The following is a 16,618-nucleotide window of genomic DNA, read 5'->3' as shown; positions in this document are numbered from 1 at the left end:
ACAACTGTGTGAGTGAATCATTAAGAGGATTTCCAGCTCTGGAACAAGAGGAAAGCAATTTAGTATCTGAGATTCATGGACCTGAAAATGTGTTTTGCATTGCACTAATTTGCTTTACTTTGCAATGCTAATTATCCAACAGTGATAAATATTGATGAAACCTACATATCCCCATAGCTTTCACTCTTTTAACTGAGTTGAATCAATTTTGGAACTCCAACAATTAATTTGTCTACAGAAATCTCAGGGTATCAAACACAACAAACCAATGAGTATTAGGGAGACATGAATAACCATGAGCTTGTTTGCAAAGTCAGTGTTTTCGAATTGATACAAATTACTTAATTGACACAGTGCAACAAAGATAGCTTTGAAAGCTTCAAGAGAATCCCACTGGGCACACACCGGTTGAATCAACATTGTTTCCAATACATTTCAATGAAATTACGTTGAATTGTCACGATCGTCAGGGTAAGGAGTAGACCAAGGCGCAGCGTGTGCAACAAACATGACTTTAATTAGTTAAAGTTAAATAAACAAAACAAGAAACGACTCGTGACGTCCAACGATAACACTGACCGAACACGGAACAAAAACCCACAAACACAAAGTGAAACACAGGCAGTTAAATATGGCTCCCAATCAGAGACAACCAGCCGACAGCTGACACTCGTTGCCTCTGATTGGGAGTCACACCGGCAAACATAGAAAACAGACAACCTAGAACACCCAACAAAGAAACAGAAAACATAGAATGAACACACCCTGGCTCAACATAATGAGTCCCCGAGCCAGGGTGTGACAGTACCCCCCCCTAAAGGCGCGGACTGCGACCGCGCCTAAATACGAGCAAAAACAGGGGAGGGCTGGGTGGGCATTCCTCCTCGGCGGCGGCTCCGGCTCCGGTCTTGCCCACCACCCTCCAACAAACCCCCCATAGCGCCCCTGGTCCGGTCTGGCCCCGCTGGCTGGAGCTGGACTGGACGTAGCAGGAGCGGTAGGCTTCAGCTCCTTAGTGGAGCAGTTGAGCGGTACCTGAATTGGCACCGATGACTCAGGCACGGGTTGTGCCGGACTGACGACTTCGCTCCCCTGGCTTGGTGCGAGTAGCAGGAACGGGCTGGACCAGGCTGACGACTCGCACCCCTGGCTTGGTGCGAGTAGCAGGAACGTTCTGGACCAGGCTGACGACTCGCACCCCTGGCTTGGTGCGAGTGGCAGGAACAGGCTGGACCAGGCTGGCGACTCGCACCCCTGACTTGGTGCGAGTGGCAGGAACAGGCCGGGCCGGGCTGGCGACGCGCACCGTAGGTTTGGTGCGAGTGGCAGGAACAGGCCGAGCCGGGCTGGCGACTCGCACCCCTGGCTTGGTGCGAGTAGCAGGAACAGGCCGGGCCGGGCTGGCGACGCGCACCGTAGGTTTGGTGCGAGTGGCAGGAACAGGCCGGGCCGGGCTGGCGACGCGCACCGTAGGTTTGGTGCGAGTGGCAGGAACAGGCCGGGCCGGGCTGGCGACGCGCACCGTAGGTTTGGTGCGAGTGGCAGGAACAGGCCGGGCCGGGCTGGCGACGCGCACCGTAGGTTTGGTGCGTGGAGCAGGGACAGGCCGGGCTGGACTGGCGACGCACCCCGTAGGTTTGGTGCGTGGAGCAGGGACAGGCCGGGCTGGGCTGGCGACGCACCCCGTAGGCTTGGTGCGTGGAGCAGGGACAGGCCGGGCTGGGCTGGCGACGCACACCGTAGGCTTTGTGCGTGGAGCAGGGACAGGCCGGGCTGGGCTGGCGACGCACCCCGTAGGCTTGGTGCGTGGAGCAGGGACAGGCCGGGCTGGGCTGGCGACGCACACCGTAGGCTTTGTGCGTGGAGCAGGAACAGGCCGGGCTGGGCTGGCGACGCACCCCGTAGGCTTGGTGCGTGGAGCAGGGACAGGCCGAACCGGGCTGTGGAGACGGATAGGAGCCCTGGAGTGAAGAGCGGCCACAACCCGTCCTGGCTGAATGCCTACCCTCACACACTCTGTGTGAGGCATCCGCACAGGACGTACAGGGCGGTGTATCCGTAACCTGGTGGCTTCCAGAATCCGCCCCTCTTTTGCCTCCGTCAGCCCCGTCGTCCATGCCGTGTGCCCCCCCCTAAACATTTTTTGGGGTTGCCTCTCGTCAGTCTCACTCCATGGCCGGCGATCCTCCCATGTCCAGTCTGCCTGCTCCTGGACACGCTGCTTGGTCCTTGTATGGTGGGTTTTTCTGTCACGATCGTCAGGGTAAGGAGTAGACCAAGGCGCAGCGTGTGCAACAAACATGACTTTAATTAGTTAAAGTTAAATAAACAAAACAAGAAACGACTCGTGACGTCCAACGATAACACTGACCGAACACGGAACAAAAACCCACAAACACAAAGTGAAACACAGGCAGTTAAATATGGCTCCCAATCAGAGACAACCAGCCGACAGCTGACACTCGTTGCCTCTGATTGGGAGTCACACCGGCAAACATAGAAAACAGACAACCTAGAACACCCAACAAAGAAACAGAAAACATAGAATGAACACACCCTGGCTCAACATAATGAGTCCCCGAGCCAGGGTGTGACATGAATAAACGTGGAATAGACGTTGAATTGACGTCTGTGCCCAGTGGAACGTCATCTACATTAATTTCTCGTTTTAGTTGATATTCAATTATGCACATTCAAAAGTTCAGACTTTTTAGCTTAAAACAAAGTTATGTTTTATTTTGAGGAATGCTTTGCTTTATTTCAGTCACCTGTTCCAATATGAAAAATTATTTCTAATTTGGTGTCTGAAGAAATCTGCCAAAGTCCTGCCACTTGCTTGATAAGCCAAGAGAGATTTTGGGTCTCTTCCCTCTTCTGTGTTTGGGCCATGACAGCTATCTGGTGTCACGATCAGATCAGATCCAGCACGCCACAGCCACAGATCACAGAAGCAGCCCTCGTTGCTATTTTCACAATTTTTTTATTACATTTATTATCTTTATCTTTAACTCTGCATTGTAAGTAACATTTCACTGTTTACGAAGCATGTGACAAATAACATTTGATTTGATTTGCTTATCCAAATGCGGCCCATTAGAAGCTCCTGACGATGCATTAATGGAGGCTGATAAAACCTTGCTAATTCCCAGAAAGAGGTTTTGTCACGGCTGATCAAATCATGCCGCTTGCACATCATAATTAATAACTGATATGGGGCAGATTGTAAGTGATGTGTGTGCAAAGCACTCAAGTCTCTCCCTCGTTTCCACCCCTCCATCCTCTCACCCACCCATCCACCCATTACTTCCTCATCCTAAATCCCGTGCCGCAGTGGGGAGACGAATGGTTGGAGTGTTAGATCCAGATGAGGATGTGGATGAGGAGACACCTGCACTTGGGGCATCGCTACATCTACAGTGACCAATCTCTGAGCTAAATACTGAAGTGCTAGCATCTCCTTAGAAGAGCTGTAAGGTCAATTTGGTATCTCAGCCTCCTCAATGAGATACACTACATGACCTAAAGTATGTGGACACCTGCTCGTCGAACATCTCATTCCAATTAATATGGAGTTCTTCCACACCGATCTCGACAAACCAATTCTGTATGGACCTCGCTTTGTGCACGGGGGCATTGTCATTCTGAAACAGGAAAGGACATTCCCTAAACTGTTGCCACAAAGTTGGAAGCACAGAATTGTCTAGAATGATGTAGCGCTGATTTCCCTTCACTGGAACTAAGGGGCTAACCCGAACCATGAAAAACAGCCCCAGACCATTATTCCTCCTTCACCAAACTTTACAGTTGGCACTATGCATTAGGGCAGGTAGCGTTCTCCTGGCAACCGCCAAACCCAGATTTGTCCGTCGGACTGCCAGATGGTGAAGCGTGATTCATCACTCCAGAGAATGTGTTTCCACTGCTCTAGAGTCCAACGGCAGCGAGCTTTACACCACTCCAACTGACGCTTGGCATTGTTCATGGTGATCTTAGGCTTGTGTGCGGCTTCTTGGCCATGGAAGCACATTTCATGAAGCTCCCGATGTTCTTGTGCTGACATTGCTTCCAGAGGCAGTTTGAAACTCGGTAGTGAGTGTTGCAACCGAGGACAGACGATTTTTACACGCTACGCGCTTCAGCACCCGGCGGCCCCGTTATGTGAGCTTGTGTTATGTGAGCTTAGCATCCGAGCCGTTGTAGCTCCTGGATGTTTCCACTTCACAATAACAGCACTTACAGTTGATCTGGGCAGCTCTAGCAGGGCAGAAATTTGACGAACTGACTTGTTGGAAAGGTGGCATCCTATGACGGTGCCACGTTGAATGTCACTGAGCTCTTCAGTAAGGCCATTCTACTGCCAATGTTTGTCTATGGAGATTACATGGCTGTGTGCTCGATTTTATACACCTGTCAGCAACAATGACTATCACCCTGTAGCACTCACCTCTGTCAACATGAAGTGCTTTGAGAGACTAGTCAAGGATCATATCACCTCTACCTTACCTGTCACCCTAGACCCACTCCAATTTGCTTACCGCCCCAATAGATCCACAGACGATGCAATCACCATCACACTGCACACTGTCCTATCCCATCTGGACAAGAGGAATACCTATGTAAGAAAGCTTTTCATTGAGTATAGCTTAGCATTCAACACCATAGTACCCTCCAAGCTCACCATTAAGCTCAAGGCCCTGCGTCTGAACCCCGCCCTGTGCAACTGGGTCCTGGACTTCCTGACGGGCCTCCCCCAGGTGGTGAAGATAGGAAACAACATCTCCACTTCGCTGATCCTCAACACTGGGGCCCCACAAGGGTGCGTGCTCAGCCCCCTCCTGTACTCCCTGTTCACCCATGACTGCATGGCCAAGCACACCTCCAACTCAATCATCAAGTTTGCAGACAACACAACAGTAGTAGGCTTGATTACCAACAATGACGAGACCGCCTACAGGGAGGAGGTGAGGGCTCTGGGAGTGTGGTGCCAGGAAAATAACCTCTCACTCAACATTAACAAAACAAAGGAGATAATCGTGGACTTCAGGAAACAGCAGAGGGTACACCCCCCTATCCTCATCGACGGGACCGCAGTGGAGAAGGTGGAAAGCTTCAAGTTCCTTGGCGTACTCATCACCGACAAACTGAAATGGTCCACCCACGCAGACAGTGTGGCAACAGAGCCTCTTCAACCTCAGGAGGCTGAAGACATTCGGCTTAGCACCTAAAACCCTCACAAACAGATGCACAATTGAGAGCATCCTGTCGGGCTGTATCACTGCCTGGTACGGAAACTGCACCACCCGCAACCGCAGGGCTCTCCAGAGGGTGGTGCGGTCTGCCGAACGCATTACCGGGGGCAAACTACCCGCCCTCCAAGACACATACAGCACCCGATATCACAGGAAGGCCAAAAAGATTATCAAGGACATCAACCACCCGAGCCACTGCCTGTTCACCCCGCTTTCATCCAGAAGGCGAGGTCAGTACAGGTGCATCAAAGCTGGGACCGAGAGAATGAAAAACAGCTTCTATCTCAAGGCCATCAGACTGTTAAATAGCCATCACTAGCACATTAGAGGCTGCTGCTGCCTATTGAAATCACTGGCCACTTTAAGAAATGGAACACTAGTCACTTGAATAATGTTTACATATCTTGCACTACTCATCTCATATGTAAATACTGCATTTTATTCTATAATATTCTACTGTATCTTAGTCCATGCCGCTCTGTCATTGCTTGTCCATATTTGTATATGTTCTTAAATCCCATTCCTTACTAGTTTTGTGTGTATTAGGTATATGTTGTGAAATTGTTAGATACTACTTGTTAGATATTACTGCACTGTCGGAGCTAGAAGCACAAGCATTTCGCTACACCCGCTATAACATCTGCTAAACACGTGTATGTGACAAATACAATTTTATTTTATTTTATTTTATTTGAAATAGCCGAATCCACTAATTTGAAAGGGTGTCCACATACTTTTGTATAAATAGTGTAAGTCTTCTGCATGAGGCTGGAACTTCTTCTGCTTTAATTTACATGGCTAAATCTCGTGACTGCTGCAGACTCACTGCACCAACAGGAGCTGTTTGTCACAAGGATTCCACAGCTCGTTCCCATCAAAACTTCCTGTGTCTCAGACTGTTCCCTTGATGTTTCAGTAGTGGCTGCAAAATGTTCTTGGAACAAATGGTATCACAAGCATGTTTGCATAAAGGTAGATAAGATAGATTTATGGAGCTAGACCTTTTTTGCAGTTCTTTGAGCTGAAAGTTGTTTGGTTGACCAAATGTTCTCTCTCCGTTTGTACAATGCTCTGACAACATCCCCAGGGTAGTGTGATATTTAGTGTGATATATTTCTGACACTTTCTCTTTGCATGCTTTATCTTTATCAGATAAAAAGTATGTCTTTGCTGGGTTGTGAGTCATCCTTCAAGTAGTGCCTATAGGGACGTCTATTTTCTAAGACATTGAAGAGGTAGATGGACAAAAGGATACAGGAGAGAATGTTCTGGAAAAGCAATGCCGAATAGCTAACAATTAGGGAATGTGAACCAGGATGCTGCGACGCTAACAGTACAGGGATCTATTGGACTATTGATATGCTGTCAATCTCATTGTGTTGAGTGGGCTCAGGGCCCAGCTGTTGACATGCTGACAATTTGGGGCCAATATGCTGAGAGTCTGGGTCCTTATTATCGGCATGCTAATAGTTTAGGGCCTTAGAGTAGATACTCTGAGACTTAGGGGCCATGTCTGATGTCATGCGAACAGTCTGAAGCTTTGGTGTCAATGGGCTGAGAGTCTAAAGGGGCCAAGGTTTTGTATACAAACAGTTTGGGGGTTTGGTGACATTTGAGCTGAGAGTTTTGTTTTCTTCATTGTTGTCATGCTAACAGTTTGGGGAACTCCAAAGGACAAAGTGCCAAGTTTCAGGGCTGTGTCTGCCCTCCATAGGCTAGAGAACACCAGGAACAGACGGAGAGAGGGGTTGAGAGAGGGCAGGTGACAAGCCGACAGAAGGAGATTGGGTCCACTGACAGAGCGCTCTATTGTCGCAGCAAGAACTCTCCCAGTTCCTGGTGGATTTGATAGCAGTTCTCCAGGAGAGACTCAGAGGGCAAAGCGAAGGGCGCGTGCTACACTGCCACACTTTAAAACTGAAAGGAACCCTGGGAATATCTGTGAGGGGAAACAGTACCTCCATTCTGCTACGTAGGGTACAGTAGGGGAAGGACTCACTGCTTGGTTTGTTTGGTTTGGTGGTTAGTGTTTTTGGCAGGTGATTTGATGCAGCTGAGGGCTGTGTTTGCTCGCAGTCTATAAAAAAATCTGCAGAGTCATGAATAAGCAGTAGCTCTCCACCGGTTGCTAAATGAGAGTCCTGTGAGAGAGAGTCTTTAGGCTGTGGCCCAATGCAATCTCACTGCTTTCACTGGAAGTGCTCCCTCTCTCTATCATTCTGACAGGGAAGGGGATGTGGCTCAAGTGTGTGTGTGTGTGTGTGTCACACAGGTCAACCGTGTCAGACGGGCCTCATCCTCATTCCACAGGATCAATAGTAGGGAGGAAGAAGTGGACAGTTTTGTGTGTGTGTTAACATCACAAAGAAGAAAGCAAAAGTAGAGAAGTTGAGGACAGATGGAAGAAGGGAGGTGATAGAACAAGAACAAGACATGAGGAGAGAGGCCCTGCAGAGTATCCCTACCATTTCTCACCACCCATCTCCTAGCTTGTCAAAGACAAACCCCAGAGGTCTTACATCGATCTGTGGGAAGCAAGGGCAAACAGCGGGACATCCCTATAAGGGACCCCATCCACAGGGACAGGGGCAGAGCACTTAGCATGCCACGGATGTTAGGCCTACAGAGACTCTCAGCATGCATCTGTCCATCCCCCGACACTGACACAGTTTCCCCAGTTTGCCACCTTCAGATGGAAACTGGTGCCTGCTGTCCACTGTCTCTTTCCATTGAGCCAGGAACAGTCAGGGGGAGGAGAAAGATACAGAGGAAGAGACAGAGGAAGGGTAAGGTAGTGCTAGGGGGGAGTTGAGCTGGATCATCACTGAATGTGGGGTCCACAGTGAGATTCATATAAATCTTATAATCCCTAAATGTTTTTCAAATAAGAGTATTGCAGCAGTCTGTTTTTGGCAAGGTGGTCAATTGTATTGTCTAACTAAATGGTGACAACACATGATTTAAGAATGTATGATGGTGATGTTTTTTTCATGTGTGTAAGAGATTCCTCTCTGTCATAGGACCAATACACCGCATCAGTACAAACTTCACAGCCTGCTAAGAATTCTTGCGGCATGTAGCACAGTTCAAGTGAATACCTTTTCATGGCATAGGTCTGTACTCATAATTAATAATACAACAGTTATTGGGGCCAGCGTTTTTTACACCTTCACTCCAGGTGATTCTCAGCCTGCCTTTCCATCTCATTTACAGTCTAGAAATACAGAAGAATGATCTCCTCTCTCTCTCTCTCTCTCTCTCTCTCTCTCTCTCTCTCTCTCTCCCTCTCCTCACTCCATCTCCTCTCACTCTCTCCCTCTCCTCACTCCATCTCTCTCTCTCTCTCTCTCCCTCTCCTCACTCCATCTCTCTCTCTCTCTCTCCCTCGACACCTCCATCTCCTCTCTCCTCACTCCATCTCCTCTCTCTCTCTCTCTCTCTCTCTCTCTCTCTCTCTCTCTCTCTCTCTCTCTCTCTCTCTCTCTCTCTCTCTCCTCTCTATCTCCTCTCTCTATCTCCTCTCCCTCTTTCCCGCTCCTCACTCCATCTCTCTCTCTTTCTCTCTCTCTCCCTCGCCATCTCCTCTCTCCATCTCCTCACTCTCATCTCCTCCATCTATCTCCTCACTCCATCTTCTCTCTCTCTCTCTCTCTCTCTCTCTCTCTCTCTCTCTCTCTCTCTCTCTCTCTCTCTCTCTCTCTCTCTCCTCTCTCCATCTACTCGATCGCTCTCTCCCTCTCTCCCTTCCCTCACTCCATTTCCTCTCTCTTTCTCTCTCTCTCTCCATCTCCCCTCTCTCCAACTCCTCTCTCTACGGGTAATTGGGAGAATTTGAAGCATCTTAGAAGCATGACAGTGGGATCCTCTGTCCTCTGACATCAGTCTGGGGGACAGGGAGAGACAGGTACTGTAGGCCTGCAGAATGAGACTCTCACTCAATTAATTACCATGACCTTGAGAGATGCAGGAGCTGAATCAGAGCTGAGGCCACCTCCCACACAGACAGAAGGAGAATAAAGTGGTCTAAAATCGAATGTTAACCCCGCACTGATACAGAGAGAGAGAGAGAGACTGAGAGAGAGAGAGACTTAGTAACACCACTCTCTCTCTTCTGATAGCAGATTTCTTTACTCTGAGCCAAGCTAATTGATATTTGGATAATTTTGCTGTTTGTTTGCTATGGGAATTATCTGTGTGCGTGTGCGTGTGTGTGTGCGTGCCTGGGTGTGTGTGTAAACTGACAACTCAGCAGGTCCTAATTACACATATCCATCTCAAACAGGAGCAAAGTGGTGAGAGGATTATCCCAAATCCTCCCTGAATCCAAATCAATAGATAGAGGGAGGAGAAGAAAAATTAAAAGACTGGGAGATCCAGAAAGTTACTGGGAAGACCCTCCGGTGCACTCTACCTCACCATGGTGAAGGCTTTCATTTATTTTTACCATGCTTAATCTCTGTCACACTACACCAACAGAGTTTAACTAGCTCGAACAAACACTCCACAGAATCTAGAACAGACTGGAGAATGGTAGTGAAGCTGAGGGTGTGAATCATGATGCACAGCGACTATATCAGAATTCTGATGACTGTGGAGGTTGTGAGAGGATGGGAGAGAGGCTCTCTGGAGCTGCAGTAACTGTTTATCACCTGATCCCTGCTCCAACATCACCACCTCCATCACCACGCCCATCTCCACCTCTCCACACCCACCCTCCACCTACATCTTTCCTTCCACCTCCTCACCATTCATGGCCCCATTTTTCACTGTGTGATTATATAAGTATTATTAAGTATTATCATACACGGTATGTAAAGTGGATGAATGATGAAGAGGTCATACAACTGCTTTAACACTGATCTAGAGTGGCTTAATAGAAACAGCACACAATGAACTATAAACAGTCTGCTTCCTCTGTTATTAGGGCTGGGTAGGTGGTGGTTGGGAGGGCTGATTGTGATATTACCATACCCTCCCCTCCCCTCATTCTCCATTGGCAAGCTCTCACAAGCCAATTTTTCTACTTCCTTTTTGCAAGTGCTGCATAAATGTAAAACAACAACAAAATGCGACTCAAACTGTGCCTTCAAAAAGCCCCACTATCCTTAATTACCAGTTCAGTTCATGGATAACATATGCTCTCAAAGTGGTGGGGGAGAGAGGGCTGGTGTTTGAGAGTTACTTTACACTGTGCTTCCCCACCTCTGCAACAACATTAAGCTACGACATGAATAATGCAGGCTGTTTTGTTTTGTGCTATGAATTAATTGCTGGCATAATGGGATAAAGTGCACATTTAAATATATTGATTTGATTCCTTTTTGATTTGTTTGTGTGGAAATAACAGAGCGGGAACCCCTATTGATATATGATGTAAGTAGAGGCATATGGAAACATTAATTACTCTATAAATCAAAGCAAAAGGTGTGGGCTCAGAATATGAGAAAACTGATGATAAATACAATTTGAGCTCATTAATGGGAACATTCCAGCATCCAATTTAGAGAGAGCACAATGCTGACATGGTGAACAGAAACAAATCAAAGGAATGTGTTGTGGCAATTACCTGATTGTTAACCTGGCTGTGTATGTAGTGAAGTACTATGAGATTAGCTAACTAAGATTAAGAAATGGTCATGAGAAGCAAATGTAAAACACAAGTATTATTTTAATAACTTGTAAAATGAATTGATTCACATACAAGGCATAAACTTAAATTACAAGGCATTACCGGCATTAACATAGCTTTCATAATCTTGGCATGATGAGAGAGAGAGAGAGAGAGAGAGAGAGAGAGAGAGAGAGAGAGAGAGAGAGATTTGAAATGTCTTTATTCTTTTGAAACTTCTGAGTGTAATGTTTACTGTTAATATTTATTGTTTATTTCACTTTTGTTTACTATCTACTTCACTTGCTTTGGCAATGTTAACACACGTTTCCCATGCCAATAAAGCCCTTAAATTGAAATTGAATTGAGAGAGAGAGAGAGAGAGAGAGAGAGAGAGAGAGAGAGAGAGAGAGAGAGAGAGAGAGAGAGAGAGAGAGAGAGAGAGAGAGAGAGAGAGAGAGAGAGAGAGAGAGAGAGAGAGAGAGAGAGAGAGAGAGAGAGAGAGAGAGAGAGAGAGAGGCAGTGTAAGTATTTCACCAGAGCAGGTAGGAACAAAATAGAGACATAATGAATCTAAGACCCTTTAATATCCATTGGACCAAAATCTGAGTTGTAACCAATAGCATTATTGTTGAGTTAACTTCCAATCAGATATCAGACCTACAGGATGTAAAGACAACAGCACCACTTGCTTCACAGAGATGTGACAAGGGAGGGTTGGTGAGATAATGCAGCATTCCTAAGACAACACAAAGGAATTCTTGCATACAGTGTTGATAAAAGAGAGGTCGGGGGTTGGGCCGGCCTACATGTATGCATTTAAATCAATAGACTATGTATTTACCACTTTCCCCTTTTTTTCTTCTGCACTAGTAGGCTGCATCACTATTGTTTTTACGGGGGAGGAAGGCTTACAACTTTACTACCATGGTATCCCCTTCCTCCTTGTTATTGTAGGCCGCTGGGCTTTTTACAAACACTACATGCACACTCAGCTAATTTTGCACATTTTCTTATTCATACCCTTTTGTCCAATTAATCTTGATTAATCTTTATTAAGGCGTTAGAGAATGGACAGAAATAAAAAGCCTTTTGTCTTCTAATATGCTGTTGGCCTCGCTACAAGACCAGCCAGTGTGTTATTAGGCTAAACTCAGCTAAATGTACTTCCCTCACTTTGGGTATTCCTCATTGCTCTCCTGGCGTATCTTCAGCACTTTCATTATGCGACAAACACATTTTTGCTACAATATGCCGGGTTATTTAATGGAACCATTGTGGCTGAGCTGGTAGGGGATTAGGGGTAATCCACGGAGGAACTTTGCAGATAAGTGGAGACATAAAGGTATTAGCAGGAGCCTCTATTCAGGGGAACAGTTCATTTTCTCCATAAATGTTTGGTCCAGCAATTCATCACACAAGTGTAAGCTGTACTTAAGCATGGATTCTCACAGACAAATGGGAAACTTTAGAGTTGGAACAGAAAGAGGGAGTGCGCACACACACACAAAGGCACACACAGACCCATAGATACAGTAAATACAAACAGACTCATACAACCTGTATTTCCATATAAGAGTGTAACAATCCCCAACCTCCAAACCAGATGTAGAGTAGACCCAAACTCATCATCTCTGACCTTGGGAAATGCTCTGATTGTGTGTGTGTGTGTGTGTGTGTCTGTGTGTGTGTGTGTGTGTGTGTGTGTGTGTGTGTGTGTGTGTGTGTGTGTGTGTGTGTGTGTGCGTGCGTGTGCGTGTGCGTGTGCGTGCGTGCGCGGCTGAGTTGGTAGAGCATGGCACTTGCAATTCCAGGGTTGTGGGTTTGATTCCCATGGGGGACCAGTACGAACAAATATGAAAATATATGCACTATTTACTGTAAGTCGCTCTGGTTGAGCGTCTGGTAAAATGTAGGTGTATTTTTTTATCTATTTTAGCATCTAATGTTCCAAACACAGGCCCCTCTCTTTCCAATAAGTTGTTTACATCCCTCTGCCTTTGCGACCAGGTGACTGAACATCATAGAGATGGTAGGAAAGACACTAAAGGACAGTCAGGGTTAGACCCCAGAGTAAACAAACAATCAATACAGTTAAATAATAGACAAGATTTATTGACAAATATTTATTTAATAGATCACACCATGCTTTTAAAAATGTTGAGAAGGTAGAATGGTTTTAAGAAACGTGTCAAGGAAAATTAGTAGTTTATGTTAGTGTTGGTGGTACATCTAATCTAATCAAATCAAATCAAATTATATTTGTCACATGCGCAGAATAAAACAGGTGTAGTAGACCTTACAGTGAAATGCTTACTTACAAGCCCTTAACCAACAATGCAGTTTTAAGAAAGAATACCTAAAAAAATAATTAAAGAGCAGCAGTAAAATAACAATAGCGAGGCTATATACAGGGGGTACCGGTACTGAGTCAATGTGCGGGGGCACAGGTTATTTGAGGTAATTGAGGTAATATGTACATGTAGGTAGAGTTATTAAAGTGACTATGGGGGTGGGGGGTCAGGGGGAGGGTGGGGGGGAGCGCCCCAAATAGTCTGGGGCGCTCCCCCCCCTCCCCTGAATTTTTAGGGCCTTCCTCTGACACCGCCTGGTATAGAGGTCCTGGATGGCAGGAAGCTTGACCCCAGTGATGTACTGGGCCGTACGCACTACCCTCTGCAGTGCCTTGGGGTCGGAGGCTGAGTAGTTGTCATACCAGGCAGTGATGCAACCAGTTAGGATGCTCTCGATGGTGCAGCTGTAGAAACTTTTGATGACCTGAGGACCCATGCCAAGTCTTTTAAGTCTCCTTAGGGGGAATAGGTTTTGCCGTGCCCTCTTCATGACTGTCTTAGTGTGCTTGGACCATGTTAGTTAGTTGGTGATGTGGACACAATACAGCCCCGTTGATGAGAATGGGGGCGTGCTCAGTCCTCTTTTTTTTCCTGTAGTCCACAATCATCTCACTTGTCTTGGTCACGTTGAGGGAGAGGTTGTTGTCCTGGCACCACACGGCCAGATCTCTGACCTCCTCCCTATAGGCTGTCTCATCGTTGTCGGTGATCAGGCCTACCACTGTTGTGTCGTCGGCAAACTTAATGATGGTGTTGGAGTCGTGCCTGGCCATGCAGTCATGGGTGAACAGAGAGTACAGGAGGGGACTGAGCACGCACCCCTGAGGGGCCCCCGTGTTGAGGATCAGTGTGGCAGATGTGTTGTTACCTACCCTTACCACCTGGGGCGGCCCTTCAGGAAGTTCAGGATCCAGTTGCAGAGGGAGGTGTTTAGTACCAGGGTCCTTAGCTTAGTGATGAGCATTGAGCACTATGGTGTTGAACGCTGAGCTGTAGTCAATGAATAGCATTCTCACATAGGTGTTCCTTTTGTCCAGGTGTAAAAGGGCGGTGTGGAGCGCAATAGAGATTGCATCGTCTGTGGATCTGTTTGGGCGGTATGCAAATTGGAGTGGGTCTAGGGTTTCTGGGATAATGGTGTTGATGTGAGCCATGACCAGTCTTTCAAAGCACTTCATGGTTACATACGTGAGTGCTACGGGTCGGTAGTCATTTAGGCAGGTTACTTTTCTGTTCTTGGGCACAGGGACTATGGCTGTCTGCTTGAAACATGTTGGTTTTACAGACTCAGACAGGGAGAGGTTGAAAATGTCAGTGAAGACACTTGCCAGTTGGTCAGCACATGCTCGGAGTACACGTCCTGTTAATCCGTCTGGCCCTGCGGCCTTGTGAATGTTGACCTGTTTAAAGGTTATACTCACATCGGCTACGGACAACATGATCACACAGTCCTCCGGAACAGCTGATGCTCTCATGCATGTTTGAGTGTTACTTGCCTAGAAGCGAGCATAAAAGTAATTTAGGTCGTCTGATAGGCTCGTGTCCCTGGGCAGCTCGCGGCCTGTTTAATGGTTCGTCGGAGGGCATAGTGGGATTTCTTATAAGCTTCCGGGTTAGAGTCCCGCTCCTTGGAAGCGGCAGCTCTACCCATTAGCTCAGTGCGGATGTTGCCTGTAATCCATGGCTGTCACGTCTCCTCCCGTTGCTCCCCTCCGGTGCTCTGATTCGCCGGTCTACTGAGCCACCGGTCTGAGCGCACCACCTCGGCAACACAGAAATGGAAACCCAACGCACCCTAATCACCTCCAGCGCACCTGCACCTCATCATCTCATCACCACCACTATATAGCCCTGGACTGTTCAGTCATTGTTGTGTGTAATTGTTAGCCTCGTGTCGTTTACTCGCTCCTTGTTATTCTCTTTCTCATTGTTAAGTAAACCTTTACCTTGTTGATTCCTGCTTCTGCGTCCTGCCTCTTCGTATCCGCAGTACTCGTCACAGAATTACACAGCTCTCATGAAAATGGATGCAGCAGGTAATCCTCCTGGAGTTTCCCAGCGCCTCGCCCAGCACCAACAGCAGCTTGGGCCACGGCAGTCTGGATTGGGCCACGGCAGTCTGGGAAGGAGGTGAGACCGCGGCACTTCCCTACTCCACCTTCCTCGCTCGGTTCAGGGCGGTGTTTGATCATCCCACGGAGGGAAAGGACGGGGGTGAGCGTCTCCTCCAGCTACAACAGGGAGAGGGGCCCGTGTCCGAGTACGCCCTGAGCTTTTGCACGGTGGCAGCGTTTTCCGGCTGGAATGAGCGTGCTCTGTGCACAGCCTTCAGGAGAGGCTTACGGGAGGACATCAAAACGGAACTCGCATGTCGGGATGACGAGATGGACCTTGATACCCTCATCGCCACATCCTTCTGTCTTGACGACATGTTGAGAGACAGACGGCATTCCCAACACCTCCAGGAGCCTCGACGCTCACCCCATCTGAGCTATGGAAGCTGCCCTGCCTCCGAGTCCTCACCCATGGAGGTGGGCAGCACCCCCTACACCACCATGGACCACAGATCTCCTGGCGGCTCCCAATCTAGGCGGTATGACTCCCGTCGCCGCTCCGTGAGTGTTACGTCATCTCCTATCACAAAACCATTGTTTTTAGTTCCCATAACAGTGACTGGTTATTCCTTCTCTTCCATTTCCACTGCAATGATAGATTCCGGATCAGCGGGGATCCTTATAGATAGGAAGCTGGTCTCTGAATGGGGTTTGCCCACCGTGACACTGCCTTTTCCGCTACACGTCACCTCGCTGGACAATAAACCACTTGGATCAGGCATCATTACGCACGTCACTCTCCCCATCACCATCACCATTCCCACACTACCAGAGTACCACGAGGAGCTGTCATTCCACATCCCCTTCACCGGATCATCTTGGGATTGCCCTGGCTCAAACTACACAACCCCACCATCAATTGGATCACCAAGAGGATCACAGCCTGGTCCACCTCATGCCGGAAGACCTGCCTACCGGTGGTTTGTTGTTCCACGTTAGTGGAGAGTCCGGATTCTAGTCCAACATTCCACGTGAGTACGCAGATCTCTCCGATGTCTTCTCTTCATCAAAGGCTATGTGTCTCCCTCCTCACAGGCCCTGGGACTGCGCCATTGACCTGCTGGAGGGACAACACCCCCCGAAGAGTCGCATTTACTACCTTTCCATGGCGGAGACTGAGGCCATGGAGAGGTATGTAGCGGAGACCCTGAAACCGGGGTTCATCAGATGCTCTACCTCTCCTGCCTCCGCCAGCTTCTTCTTCATGGCCAAAAAATGACGGAGGACTAAGGCCGTGCATTGATTACAGGGGGCTGAACGCAGTCACCACCAAGTACCGGTACCCCCTCCCTC

Source organism: Coregonus clupeaformis, unplaced genomic scaffold (assembly GCF_020615455.1).
Source record: "Coregonus clupeaformis isolate EN_2021a unplaced genomic scaffold, ASM2061545v1 scaf0012, whole genome shotgun sequence".
Classification (NCBI taxonomy): Eukaryota; Metazoa; Chordata; class Actinopteri; order Salmoniformes; family Salmonidae; genus Coregonus; species Coregonus clupeaformis.
Note: the sequence above shows the minus strand (reverse complement) of the source record.